The sequence below is a fragment of the Falco rusticolus genome, chromosome 7 (assembly GCF_015220075.1).
Source record: "Falco rusticolus isolate bFalRus1 chromosome 7, bFalRus1.pri, whole genome shotgun sequence".
Taxonomy (NCBI): domain Eukaryota; kingdom Metazoa; phylum Chordata; class Aves; order Falconiformes; family Falconidae; genus Falco; species Falco rusticolus.
The window spans coordinates 17,880,736-17,892,448 of NC_051193.1; the positions used below are offsets into that span (position 1 = coordinate 17,880,736).

The window sequence follows — 11,713 nt, forward strand, 5'->3', positions numbered from 1 at the left end:
CATTCTGAGTTTCTTCCAGAGGAGATACAAAACGCAGTAATAACATCCCACCCCCATATTGCTTTTACCAGAACTAATTTTAAGATTGAAACTGTTACTGTATGATTTAACAAAGAATGTGAACTAGATGAGCTCTCATGGTTCCTTGCAGTCCAATTTCTTTTGCTAATTAAAAATAACAGACTGTGCAACACCATTTTTATTCCTTTTATCAACAATACATTTAGTATACGTGAGAACAAACACATCAGTGTGCAACCCAGTTAAAAAACCCATCATTCTAAAGGACTGTTTTATTAATTATGATTTATCTTTATAAGTTAATGACAACACAGGAATACATAGAGGGAGGGGAAGTTTAAGCAGTACAACATTTAAAAATACCGAGTTACTTTGTTCTCTATTATGAAGTGTTATTTGCACAGCACACTTTACTATCAAAGGTCTAATTCCACGTTCTAACTGTAGAACAAGTTTGACTTTACCCAGAAGGAAATGTAGGGTGATGACTTAGGACCTGACAGGGCACCTTATGGTTACTGAATCCAGACAATGGTCGCTGCAGTCATTTATTTTAACCTTACTGATAAACTTAACCAGGTTTGTCTTTAAATCTGACTGATTTCTTCATGAAAAGCAATGGCCAAAGACATACCGAAGAGCTGCAGTTTTGTCATTTCAACCCAAAGCCTATGATTTACATTAACCAGTATACCTCCCAGTTTTAAGTTTATTTTTCCCCCTAGAACATGAGGATGCAACAATGCTGAACTCTGTCTCTTAAAATCAAAATATTTCAGGCAGTTTGTTAAAAATAAAGCAACTTGTTTTGAAGCTCTTAACTGAGAAACAGTTGGCACACAACTGTCATCTCAAGGAAAACAATGTAATAAATCTTATGAAAATAAATAAAAAAGAGAAGGTGTTTACATACCAATGCTTAACAGCTGCAAAAGGATCTGTAGTTTTCCAAGGGTACTTCAGTGACAAATTTCCTGACACAGTTCAGATTTCTTGAATACCACAGTCATGCAAAAAGAGCCATTTCTCATCTGCAGGTAGGGTCAGCAGAGAAAGAAAATAAAACCAAAATAGTGTAGTTCAGAATAACAACTCTAAAATTCACACTGACGCGCAGAGCTGTGAGCCCCATACAACCACCCTACCCACCTAATTACATTCAGCTGCTTGTCATGTGGTCTTGCTAACAGATCAAGTGATCTCTTTTACTCCTTTTAAAACTAAGCAACAGTAGCTAACCAGATCTCCCTAAACCAGGTAACAAACATTGAGCCTTTGCGTACACTACTGACCCTCCTCCTTCTTGTCATAGGGAGAGGAAGTTGCACTGTTTCATTACAAAAAAGTAAAATAAAATACAGCAAACACCGTAGTCTAATGAAACACAGTGAGCACCAAAAGCTCCCAAAACCTAATGGAGAATTTTAAGTTTTGAACCTGGTTTTATTTTATGCCTTTGCAGATGACAAAATGGGCACAGACACCAAAGTGAGACCATGTGACAAGGAGCTGGAAGGATTTAAGAGGGCAGTGGCAACAGTACTGCATGGCTTTGTGGGCATCCATGTCCAGCCTCTTCTGCTCAAGCACTTCTGATGGCAACAAGCTCCAACAAAAGACCAGAGTGAAGATGTTGCCAGAAAATTTCTGAGCCGTTGCAGCTAAATCTGCGAGCCCCAACCCCCTGCACAATCCTGAGACATGTGCAGCCATTTTAAACATGTAAATAGTTTCAAGGAAATAAAGTTACTGATTTAACATGTAAACCAAGTCAACAATGAGTCCACAAGCACCCAACAGGCAAGATTCACATGTCTGGCCACATTGCACCACTGGGTCTGCACCCAGGCACTTGCTGGACGGAGACCCCTGCGCTTGGTCCAAGGGGTGAGAGGGACCACCCAGGCGCCTGCAGGCACCATGAAGCATCGCCTCTCTCACAAACACCCCTGACACTACAGATGCTAGCACCAGAGGTCTGTCAAACTTGCTTTGTCCGTGCCTTTCATTCATGTGTAAGATGTCGCAGATGGGAGCTTTTACAGGTAACAAGTAGCCTTGCACAGCCTTTTTCGTCTCAACTTCTTTCCTCACAGTGTTTGAGAGCAGATATGTAAGAAAGAAAACTAAAAAGGCTTCTAAGACTCCCCTCCAGTCTCATCATTTAAGAAGTGCTGCAGACAGCCTGCTACAACATTTAACATATCCTTAATGCATTCACCTACCAGTAACAAAGACGACTCCACAAGCTCCTTAATCCACCACTCATTTCAGTGCTCAACTATTGCGCCTCCTTTCCTGTGAATCAAGGCAATTTTCATTGCCCTGACCCCAGTGAAAAACCTAAGTTCTGTTACACAGAGTTGGCAAACAACTATCCATGGTGGAACACTTTTTCATGCTGTGCCTTAGCATTTTTCCAGATTTAACTAAAATCCATTTCTTTGACATTTTGTTACAGGTTATAATTTTAAACACTCTACCCCTTCTTCGCTTATTTTGGTATCCTATAAATTTCACCACACTTTCAGAAGAATACAGAAGTCCCTTTTTTGCTTCCACATGCAGTAAAAAAGTTTGTGTTCAATTGTCAGCAACGTGAACATTTTTAACCTTTAACTGCTTCCCTGATCGATACTAGCACATTGCTTACTGTGAAGAAATATTCAGACCACAAGCACCCGAGAATTTCTCGTAACTGCTCCAGAGCACAGAAGGAGGAACAGGATAAGAAGTGTTGACAGACAAAGCAACAACTCTTCTGCCATGTTGCAAACAGCCCTGGGGGGTGGCTACACACACTGAACACCCTGTCTTGAAGCCTCAACCAGCAATGTAAATGGAGTTCAAACTTGTCTCAAACAGTAAGGTTTTTGCCATCTTTAAGGGAAAAACAATTCATAAATAATTCCTAGACTTCAGCTTTTTACTTCAGGATGAAACGAGGGTGCTTAACTTTCTTCTTACCAACCTGGTGTGAGGAATACCAATTGATTTTCCCTTCACCCTTCCAGGAAAGAGTGTTATCCAGAACAGTAAGACTGTGCTAGGAAGGTACAGATGAAATAAAGCTTGTTTTCTGAGGGTGACGTTATGTTGATTTCAAACTGCAGAGTTAGAATCCAGAGGGCCTCACTTTATAAACTGGGAAAACATCAATGTTTGGTTACTTAAAGTCTTTGTTTTCAGACACACAAATCTGCTGTGGTGTGATTTGTGTGAAGAGGGTTGGGAAGAGCCAACCCTGCTGTGGTGGCAGGCAGCACAGGCAAACGGTGCGGCAGCAGCTGGCACAGGAACCACTGCAGCCAGCCCAGGGTAAGCCTTGATCTCACTGCTACCCGGATCTTAGGGGGTTATAAGAGCTTGGGCATTTTCTAAGTTTATGTAGGGGGATCAAAATTACTCCAGTAAAGTCCTGAAACTGTGAATGTAGTTTTGAAGCTACAGTTCTACAAAGGAATGGCCACCTATTTAGTTATTAAATCTTCCCACCATTTTTACAGACAAGTTTTATGAACAGGTTGTATGAACAAGATGGTCAGAATGCATGGAATTTATATCTGCCTTGTAAACATTATCTATGATATACAGGTCTAGGAATTTAGGGGGAAATTTGAGGAGGGTCAAAAAGAGTGGACAGTGTGGAGCATTCTTCATCACAAGCACCAGAATATTTGCCTTCATACATTTAATGCTCTTGAGAAAAGTAGCAAATGTCTTAACTGTCCTGTGGCAGGTGTTTCCCCTAGAAGAAAATACTGGATTGTTACTTGTCTGACCATGGTTCTTGCAGGAATTAAGACATCTGCCACTGGAGACAGAAAGAGAGGAAGAGGAGGATCTCGCAACAGTCCATTTCAGGTAGTGCTACAGAAAAACTCACCTGTTTTCAAAGCCAAAAGCTGTGCCTAACATCAGTGTCAACTGCCCCCCCTCTCCCCACTCCCCAACGACCCAATTCTGCTGGAGGTCTCCTCTTCAGCACTCTGACCTGATAATGGCTTTTTCCAACACACACTAAAAAACTCACCACGCTTTTGCCAACAGCCATAGGTTTCACACATGCATTCAACAGATGACCTGCAAGTCTATGAAATTAAAACCAACCAGCAGGCAGCCAAGGGTAATGGTATTTGTTAGCATCCACAAATCTTATCTGTGCCACAAAACCCCTACTAGCCATCAAAGAAGAAACTTTTAAAAAAATGCAAGAGGGGGGAAAAGCAGCCACTGGGACACACTGCCTACAAAGGGACTCGCATATATGGTAGCAAACTTCAAGAAGAGCCAGAGCACATGCTATACAGAAATTAATTCACAGTGACAAAAATACCCTACAAAACACAAAAAGAAGAGATGAGAAAACAGTAAATAGGAAAAATATGAACATATTAATTGGTACAGGCAGATTCCTACAACTGTAAAACAGAATTATAGTTGTTTCTGTGGAAGGAAGTCAGCTTCTCATGAAAAGACACTCTGGAAAAAATTAAGAGGGACTGATGGGATGCGCTGCGAAAGTAAATTGACCAGCTGTCATGTGAATGAGCTTGCTACTTACTGCCGCAGCAGTCCATAAATGCAGTAATGCGCCAATACCTCAAGAAAGAACTAAAAAGACCTGAAAGAAGACAAAATCCTATATATTGATTTTTTTCCTGTTTTCCTCTCACCAATATCCTTCCAAGAAAAAAAAGACAGACAACCCACACAAAAGAGCGGCTTTCACATCAGAAATGTAATAGCTGAACTTTGCCAGCATCAAATCATGAAATTCCTCTTTAGCGATTAAAATGAAAGTAGGTCAGGCAGGCCTTCCTGCTACCCAAAAGGCACATCTAAATATTTAGTAATATTATAGATTAAAGTAAAAGTTTTATGTTTTGTTCTTTTAACTATAAGCCAGTCTAGGCAGTTTAGATCTAGTAATGGTAACAACTTTCTTTTAACATTAAAGTGTTGGTATGTTTAAGGTCAGTAGTGTTTTACACAGAAAAGAATTTCTTATAAACAGTCCCCTTCAAGAGAGGCTCTAGATGACTAACTTTCAAGAGTTACTAGTGTCTCTTCAAGAACATAAAAAAGTTAACACTAAAAAAATCAATAAAATAAATGCATCAATTTTGTTTTCATGGAACATTATAAGGTCTAAAGACAGGAATCCTTCCCAGCAGCTGGGCACTCAACATCAGCACTTTGGAAAACATTAGGTCAAACCATCACCTTTTTCACAGGAAAAACATCAAAAGATTGCTTCCCAAAATAAAATTTGTTTATATTTGAACCCATTAGTATCTCAGAAAGAACTACTAAAATTATCCCAAACAAGCAGATCTAAACGATTTTTCAGTTCTGTTGAACTACGAATTTACTGCCTCCTCATCACTTTTTATTAATGTCAGTGCAGGCACAGTTTATCCTGAGGCAAAGCCAAGAGCGTAGGTGCTTGCTCCAGATCTGAATGAAAAGGGAAAGAAAAAAAATGAATTCAGTTCTGAAATATTAGAAAGCAAACAATAGGAAAAGATACAGCGTTCATGTACAAGGTGTTAAGACACCGAGAAATAATGAATAGAAAGTTCTGTATTTAAAACAGCAATAAAATAAATGTATTAGTGTAAGAACAAACAGGATTATCCATTTTGACTGAAATGAACCAATTTGATCCTTTTGCTTGTAGGAAATTCTATTTTGGCAACATTCACACTATTCAAATTACATCATCTGCAATTAAAAGAGGAATATTTAACCTAATGATGGATGTATTACTCGACATGCTACAGCTCTTCTGTGAGATTTACGCTGGTTCCACATTTAGTAAAACCAGAGTGGGTGCCTGACAATGAAGAGAGCACCTAGAACAGTAATGCATGCAGATAGAAAAGTTCCTGTGTTTCGGTAAGAAGCTATAAAAGCACGCTATTCAGACTGAAGAGAGATGTTAAATGATGAGTTACTAATCGCATTTTAGATCAATGATCTTTATCTACATATAAAAAGGGCTGATGACTAAGTGTTTGGTTTTTTTTAAATTAACAAACATAGTAGCTTTACGGGAAGCTGTTGTACCAATGTAAGGAACATGTGCACTACAGCTTCCTTAGAAAGGATTTTCAACATTTTACAATCCTATAATGTTAATATAGTTTTGAGGTTTCTTTCGTATTTTTATTCATGCTTAAGCTTAATCAACATGCATTTGTTCTTCGCACTACCCAATCCAGTGTGTCTTTGCCAAGTAAAAGACACTGCTTTTTAAAACTGATCAGCAGAGTTCCAATTTGGACACAGCTGCATTTTCTTCCCAGCACAAGATGACCCTGTTCACAGCTTTTGTAAATCTACTTAATAGATCAAGTGGTCCTTCATTCCCCACATAAGCTGACAATAGTGTCATTTACAGTTTAGTTGCTCTCAGGAGGAAAAATCAAAAGGCTAGTTATTTGTACTGTTTGACAGATACAGAAGTATGCCTCTTCTGAGCCACAGCAAAGTACTCCTTTCGTCCTATATTATTCTTTGATCTTCCATGCAATGAAGCATATGAAACCTAACTAAACACCTGTGATGCCTATTTTTCTCCTTTACCATTTCTTAAACTGTGAACATCATTAACAGTACAGCTTCTTCATTTTTACACTTACTCAGTGACTCCCTAAGTTAAATAACCTGACTGGTTGATCTTCTTTCCTTCAGGGTGGGCTTATAAAGGTGGTGATTCTGAAGTATATTACCGAAGTAGGTCTTTCGGTTCCATTGGCCACTCCCTGCGCAACTCCCCATTATGAAAAATGCTACTGCTCCCATTCCTCATGAACCCTCAGGATGCTAGGCTGAAGAAAAATTCCCTAAAGCTCAACAGACCACACTGGAGATTATGAATGCAAAAAGGACTTCTCAGAGCAAAGCTCCAAATTTGCAATGTAAAAAACAAAGCTGAAATGAGGACATTCCTTAGCCTAGTTTCCTAAAGAAACAAAGCTCATTAGAGAGAGGGGCAGAGACATTGTATTTCTGTCATTTCTGCCTTCTCCCCCAACATTTGAATCTGTCAATCAGTTTTAACACTCCTTCACAAAGGGGAAGAAGCCACAAAGATATGAGGTTGCTATATGCTTTGTGAAAAATTGGCAGCTGGATAAAGGAAAGAAGCAGACGCATGCCTCCACTGAAAGCTGGCAGTTCAGGTTTTCAGTTCTGTAAGGGGCACCCACTAGCTGGCCAAGTTTTACCTGCATTGCTCCAGGCTAGCTGCAGTACATACTGTGACATTCAACTTCATGTTTACTTTCAATTTGGATTTAAAGTCATTTTCTATTTTAAAGCACTTCTATTATTAAAAATAAAAATTAATAGAATAAAACCTAGTTGAGTTTCACTGTATTAGCAGATCAAAATTTTTGGGTTTCTGTGTTTTGTTTTTAAACCTACTAGAAAGCATGATTCTACTTTGGCAGCACATACTTTTCATAGGTCTTCCAAAGCCTGCTCTTCAGCTTCTGCTGACACACAGCAGGATCTCAGGCCCTGTCCTGTGCACTGGGTGCTGTGTCCAAACTGACAATTCTAGAAAACTATCGAATAAAGATTGTCACCTCTTCTACTTCATAGCTGAAGAACATTAAAAAAAGTACTTCAACAATTCCAACTTTGGGCTACATTTATCCCAACTAAAATTATGAGAGTTTTACCATCAAAATCAGAAAAAATACAATCAAATTCAGACAGCGCTGTCTTCAAACTTGGATGACACCATCTCTGTACAGAGATGTCTATCCTGACACCATTCTAATGCAAGAAAGAGTATGGAAAAATTAAGTGTAGCCAGACAGTTTGTGCCTCAGCACAAAAGGCCTGTCAAGTTGAATCATTGTTAGAGGAGAAAGTCAGCGGAGCATGTGCTGTTACAGGCACCAGATCTTTTAAAGTGCTGGGTAAGAAACACTCTGTTGCAAATGGACGATACCAGCACGGCTGGAATCTGACCCGATGCTTGTATTTTGGGTGGCATTCAGTCATGCACAAAATTACTAAGCTTGTATCTTTGCTGCTGCCTCCTGCCCCTTTCCTACCTTACTATCAGTCTTCCCATCGTCTTCCAGAAGTGCCTTTATCTAATATGGTTTAGTCTTACCCATTTTTCATCTGTGAAAGTATCAGACATAGAAAAAGGGAACAGCTATTGGGAAATGGGTTTGCAAACTCAGGAGAATAGCACTGCATTGGTTTACACTTTGATACTACCTTCAGAACCATAAAAACAAGGACATTTGCTTTTTTTTTTTCCCCCTGAGGTAGTTTAAAATACTGAAGAACTTGTCAGGTCAGCTCAAAAGCACTGGCCAGTACATGAAAAGGATTCCAATGCCTGGTACTATGCAAAACTGCCATACATATATCCGAGTATTTTCAACCCCCTGACACCACAGTAACATCACAGGAAAAAGTTACTCTGGTTACGTGTCATATTTTGACCTATATGCCATAACTTAATCTTCAAAGCTCACTATATTGGAAAACAAATCACAGACATTGAGACTACTTATTACAATAATCAAAAGTAAATTCTGTTGTGTTATGTATGAAAACAACATAAGGATGTTCCAGGAAAGAAATTAGGGGTTAGGACTTCTCATTCACTGTGGTTTTACCTCCACTGGAGATAAAAGGGTATGATTTCAACTGATTGAACGTCATTCATGTTTGTCCTGTGTCCTGACAGGGATGCAGCTTTCAGACTAAAAAGACCAAAAAAAAGAAATGAGGAAAAGAAATCTCATAACCAGATGCTATTCCCAGAGGAAGACTGCTTAGGAATATGTTTGTATAAATAGGGGAAAAAAAAAAAGTGTAGCTATATAAAATGCTGGCTTTTAGATAAGTATTTTTTAAACCATGCTGTATTTAAAAAACTCTTCAGCCGTGTTTGAAGTCCATTCTGTAAACACAACTGTATCTCCAGCATGAATGGTATCCGCAAGACAAGAGGAGTGAAAGCAAGTCCTTGAACACTTAACATGGCCAGCCAAGTAAATAAATGCTTAGCTATAAATATATAAGTAACCCTGTGAAATTACTGAAGAACAAACTTAACTATCTGCAGGACCGGATCACATGTGCAGTGAAGTACTATAATGCAGCTTTAATACAGAAGAGTGTATTTGATGATTAACTATTTAAATCCTAAGTTCAATAGATTTTAAATGCAACTTGTTACAATTCTTTGCTAAGGCATTAACAGGGGAAAAAGAGTTGTAATTCCTTATATTCCACCTCTAGTGCCAATTTTGCCTGTTTCTAAACTAAATTCTTACTAACCCTCTGCTGACTACAACAGACTGCTCTTAGCAATGCCATTGATCTGCAAGTCTAGGGTTATGCTGAAAACTGACATAATCAATGGTCATTATGCCAGCAGAGCAGACACCTGGCAGTAAGAGAACAACCAAGAATCCAGAGATGACATACAAAGATTACTGATGATAATACTTTTTTCGGTAAATACCAAAAGCTACTTAAAAATTCTTCTATCTCACCAATCTTCTCTTCAAAAGAAAAGGAAACATGTAGTCAAGTGATAAAATGATGTTCTCCCATATTTAATGATAGTGATGAAAACAAGCTTACAGTCTGGTTTTAGCTATCTGGTCACAGATGAGAAGTTTTAACTGTAAACCAGCGTAAATTGTAGCACATTCCCCCCACCCAGAAATCCTTTGTGCAAGAGATTAAGTAGATGTAAAATTAGAACCCTGAACTAGAAACACAGGAACATGCAGTTCTTTTTGTCATCTTTTTAACCGTGCTTTTGAGACATTCATTTAGCATCACAAATACTATTCCTACAATTAACAATTCAGCATTTGAAACACATATTGTAGTATACGCTCTTCCTTGTCTGGAAAACACTTGGAACAGTCACAAAGGTAGTATAAGTCTATGAAAAGAAACAAGGGGTAGAAGGCAAGTCTATGTAATGATAGATTTCAAAGAAAAGGCAGGCAGAATAGATTTTAGAAACTGGTCAGTGCCACTAATGCATTCTATGTCATGGGAATCAATAAACATTTTGTAGAGTTTCAATAAAAACCATAAGTATAGAGAAATATCACCTTGCCAGTAACACCTAGCAGAACTGCTAACTCCAAACATGCCTGTGTTATCCTAACAAAAAAACTCCTGAGCAGTAACCATCAGGGAAAGCATTTGGGGAGTCACATGATCAGAAAGCTCAAAATACACCTGATGCATCTCTAAGGAGAGCTAAAAACTAAAGTTTCGTGTCTTTGACAGTTCTAGACATGTCCTTTTTACTTTGCCAGCGCTGTAAAAGAACACCATATATATGAATATAACCTCGTTACTTACAGAGCCAGAAAAAGCAAGCTGTTTTTCTGATGGATTTAACTTTCCTTAGATCCAAGGGCATCAAGGCGTTAGCTTATCCCGAGCAAGGCCAAGACGGCTAAATTCTGGCTAAACAGATAAATCACACCTTACAGTGCTCCCTCAACAATTTACCATTTTTAAAGGCCGGTTTTTGTTGTTTTTTTTTTAATCAGACATGCGACAAACTTCACTTTTTGAACAAAAGAAACGCACGCCTTGAGCTGCGGGAAGCTCGGCTGCTCCACGCGAAGGAAGGCCTGAGAGGGACTATTTGCGGCCGCGGAAGCACCCGTGCAGGTGTGTGGAGAGCAGCCGACCGGCCTCGGCCTCGCAGCGGCTCCCCGGAGCTCAGGGCTGAGCCCCCTCAGTACCGAGCGGCCCGGCCGCGCTCCCCGCGCCGCCCTGAGGGGGGTCCCCGCGCCACCCGCCCGCTGCGACCACGGGCGTCACTCTCCCACCGGTGATTCCACTCGCAGCCCAAACCACGCGTCCCGACGCTATTCATTAACTCCCCCTGCAGCGGAGCCGTGTCCCTGAGCCCCCCGCCCTGCAGCGCCCCCCTCGGAGGGCGACATGGCGGCCAGAGCCCCCCGCCCGGCTCGCTACCCGCCTACCTGCTCGCCTCCCCCGGTCACCGGGGCTCCCGCGGCCGCGTCCCTCCGGCCCTGCCCTTCCCGTCAAGGCAGCATCACTTCCCGTACGGCCCGAGGCGGGGGCGGGCAGCACCGCCCCTGCCCCCCGGCCTGGCTGAGCGGGCTGGCGAACGGCGCAGCCCCGCGGGTCCAGGCGCTGCCCCCGGCCACTCGCCCCGCTCAGACCCAGGAGGCCAGTTCAATTCAGCCGGCTGGCGGGCTCTCCAGCCGTAACCCTCCCCGCTCTTCGGAGTTTAATCGCAGTTCCAGTGGGGCGAGGGAGGCTGCGGCAGGTGGTGCCGGGTTACACACGCCCCGCCGTGGATGTGGCGGGTTTTCCCGCCGCCCGCTGGCTCCAGTCCCTCAGGAGGGAGCGGCCGCCCCTGCGCCCCCGCCGCCCAGCGCCTCAGGGAGCCAGCCGGCCGCACCACCACCCCTGCCTGCCTGCGGCAGTCCGGACACCCCCTCTTCTTCGGACCCGCCGTCTTTATGGACAAACCTCCAGCAATTCATCCTTACTAAGAAAGGGCCTACCAGACTGCCGTCACGCCTTGTTAAAATAGCTGGTTAATCAATCTGTCCTGGTCCTGTAAAGAAAGAAAGCCGCAGTAGTAGTTCTGTGTTCGCACTCGCCACAGACTTGTGGCATTCCTTCAGGTCCAAACTGG

General features: G+C 41.6%; 1 protein-coding gene across 5 annotated transcripts in view; it reads right to left on the minus strand.

The window, feature by feature from the left end:
- RAB27A (RAB27A, member RAS oncogene family) overlaps positions 1–11,342 on the minus strand; it is a 33,971-nt gene extending 22,629 nt beyond the window's left edge. The window contains exons 1-2 of one of the 5 annotated variants that reach the window (XM_037393961.1): positions 11,028–11,339; positions 935–1,052 (exon numbers count right to left, since the gene is read on the minus strand). The gene's annotated coding sequence lies outside the window, so the exon portion shown is untranslated. Of the gene's footprint in view, positions 1–934; positions 1,053–10,392; positions 10,415–11,027 lie in introns of those variants that run through there. The other 4 variants (XM_037393959.1, XM_037393960.1, XM_037393965.1 and 1 more) reach the window with 4 other exon arrangements.
- Positions 11,343–11,713: the final 371 nt, after the last annotated feature.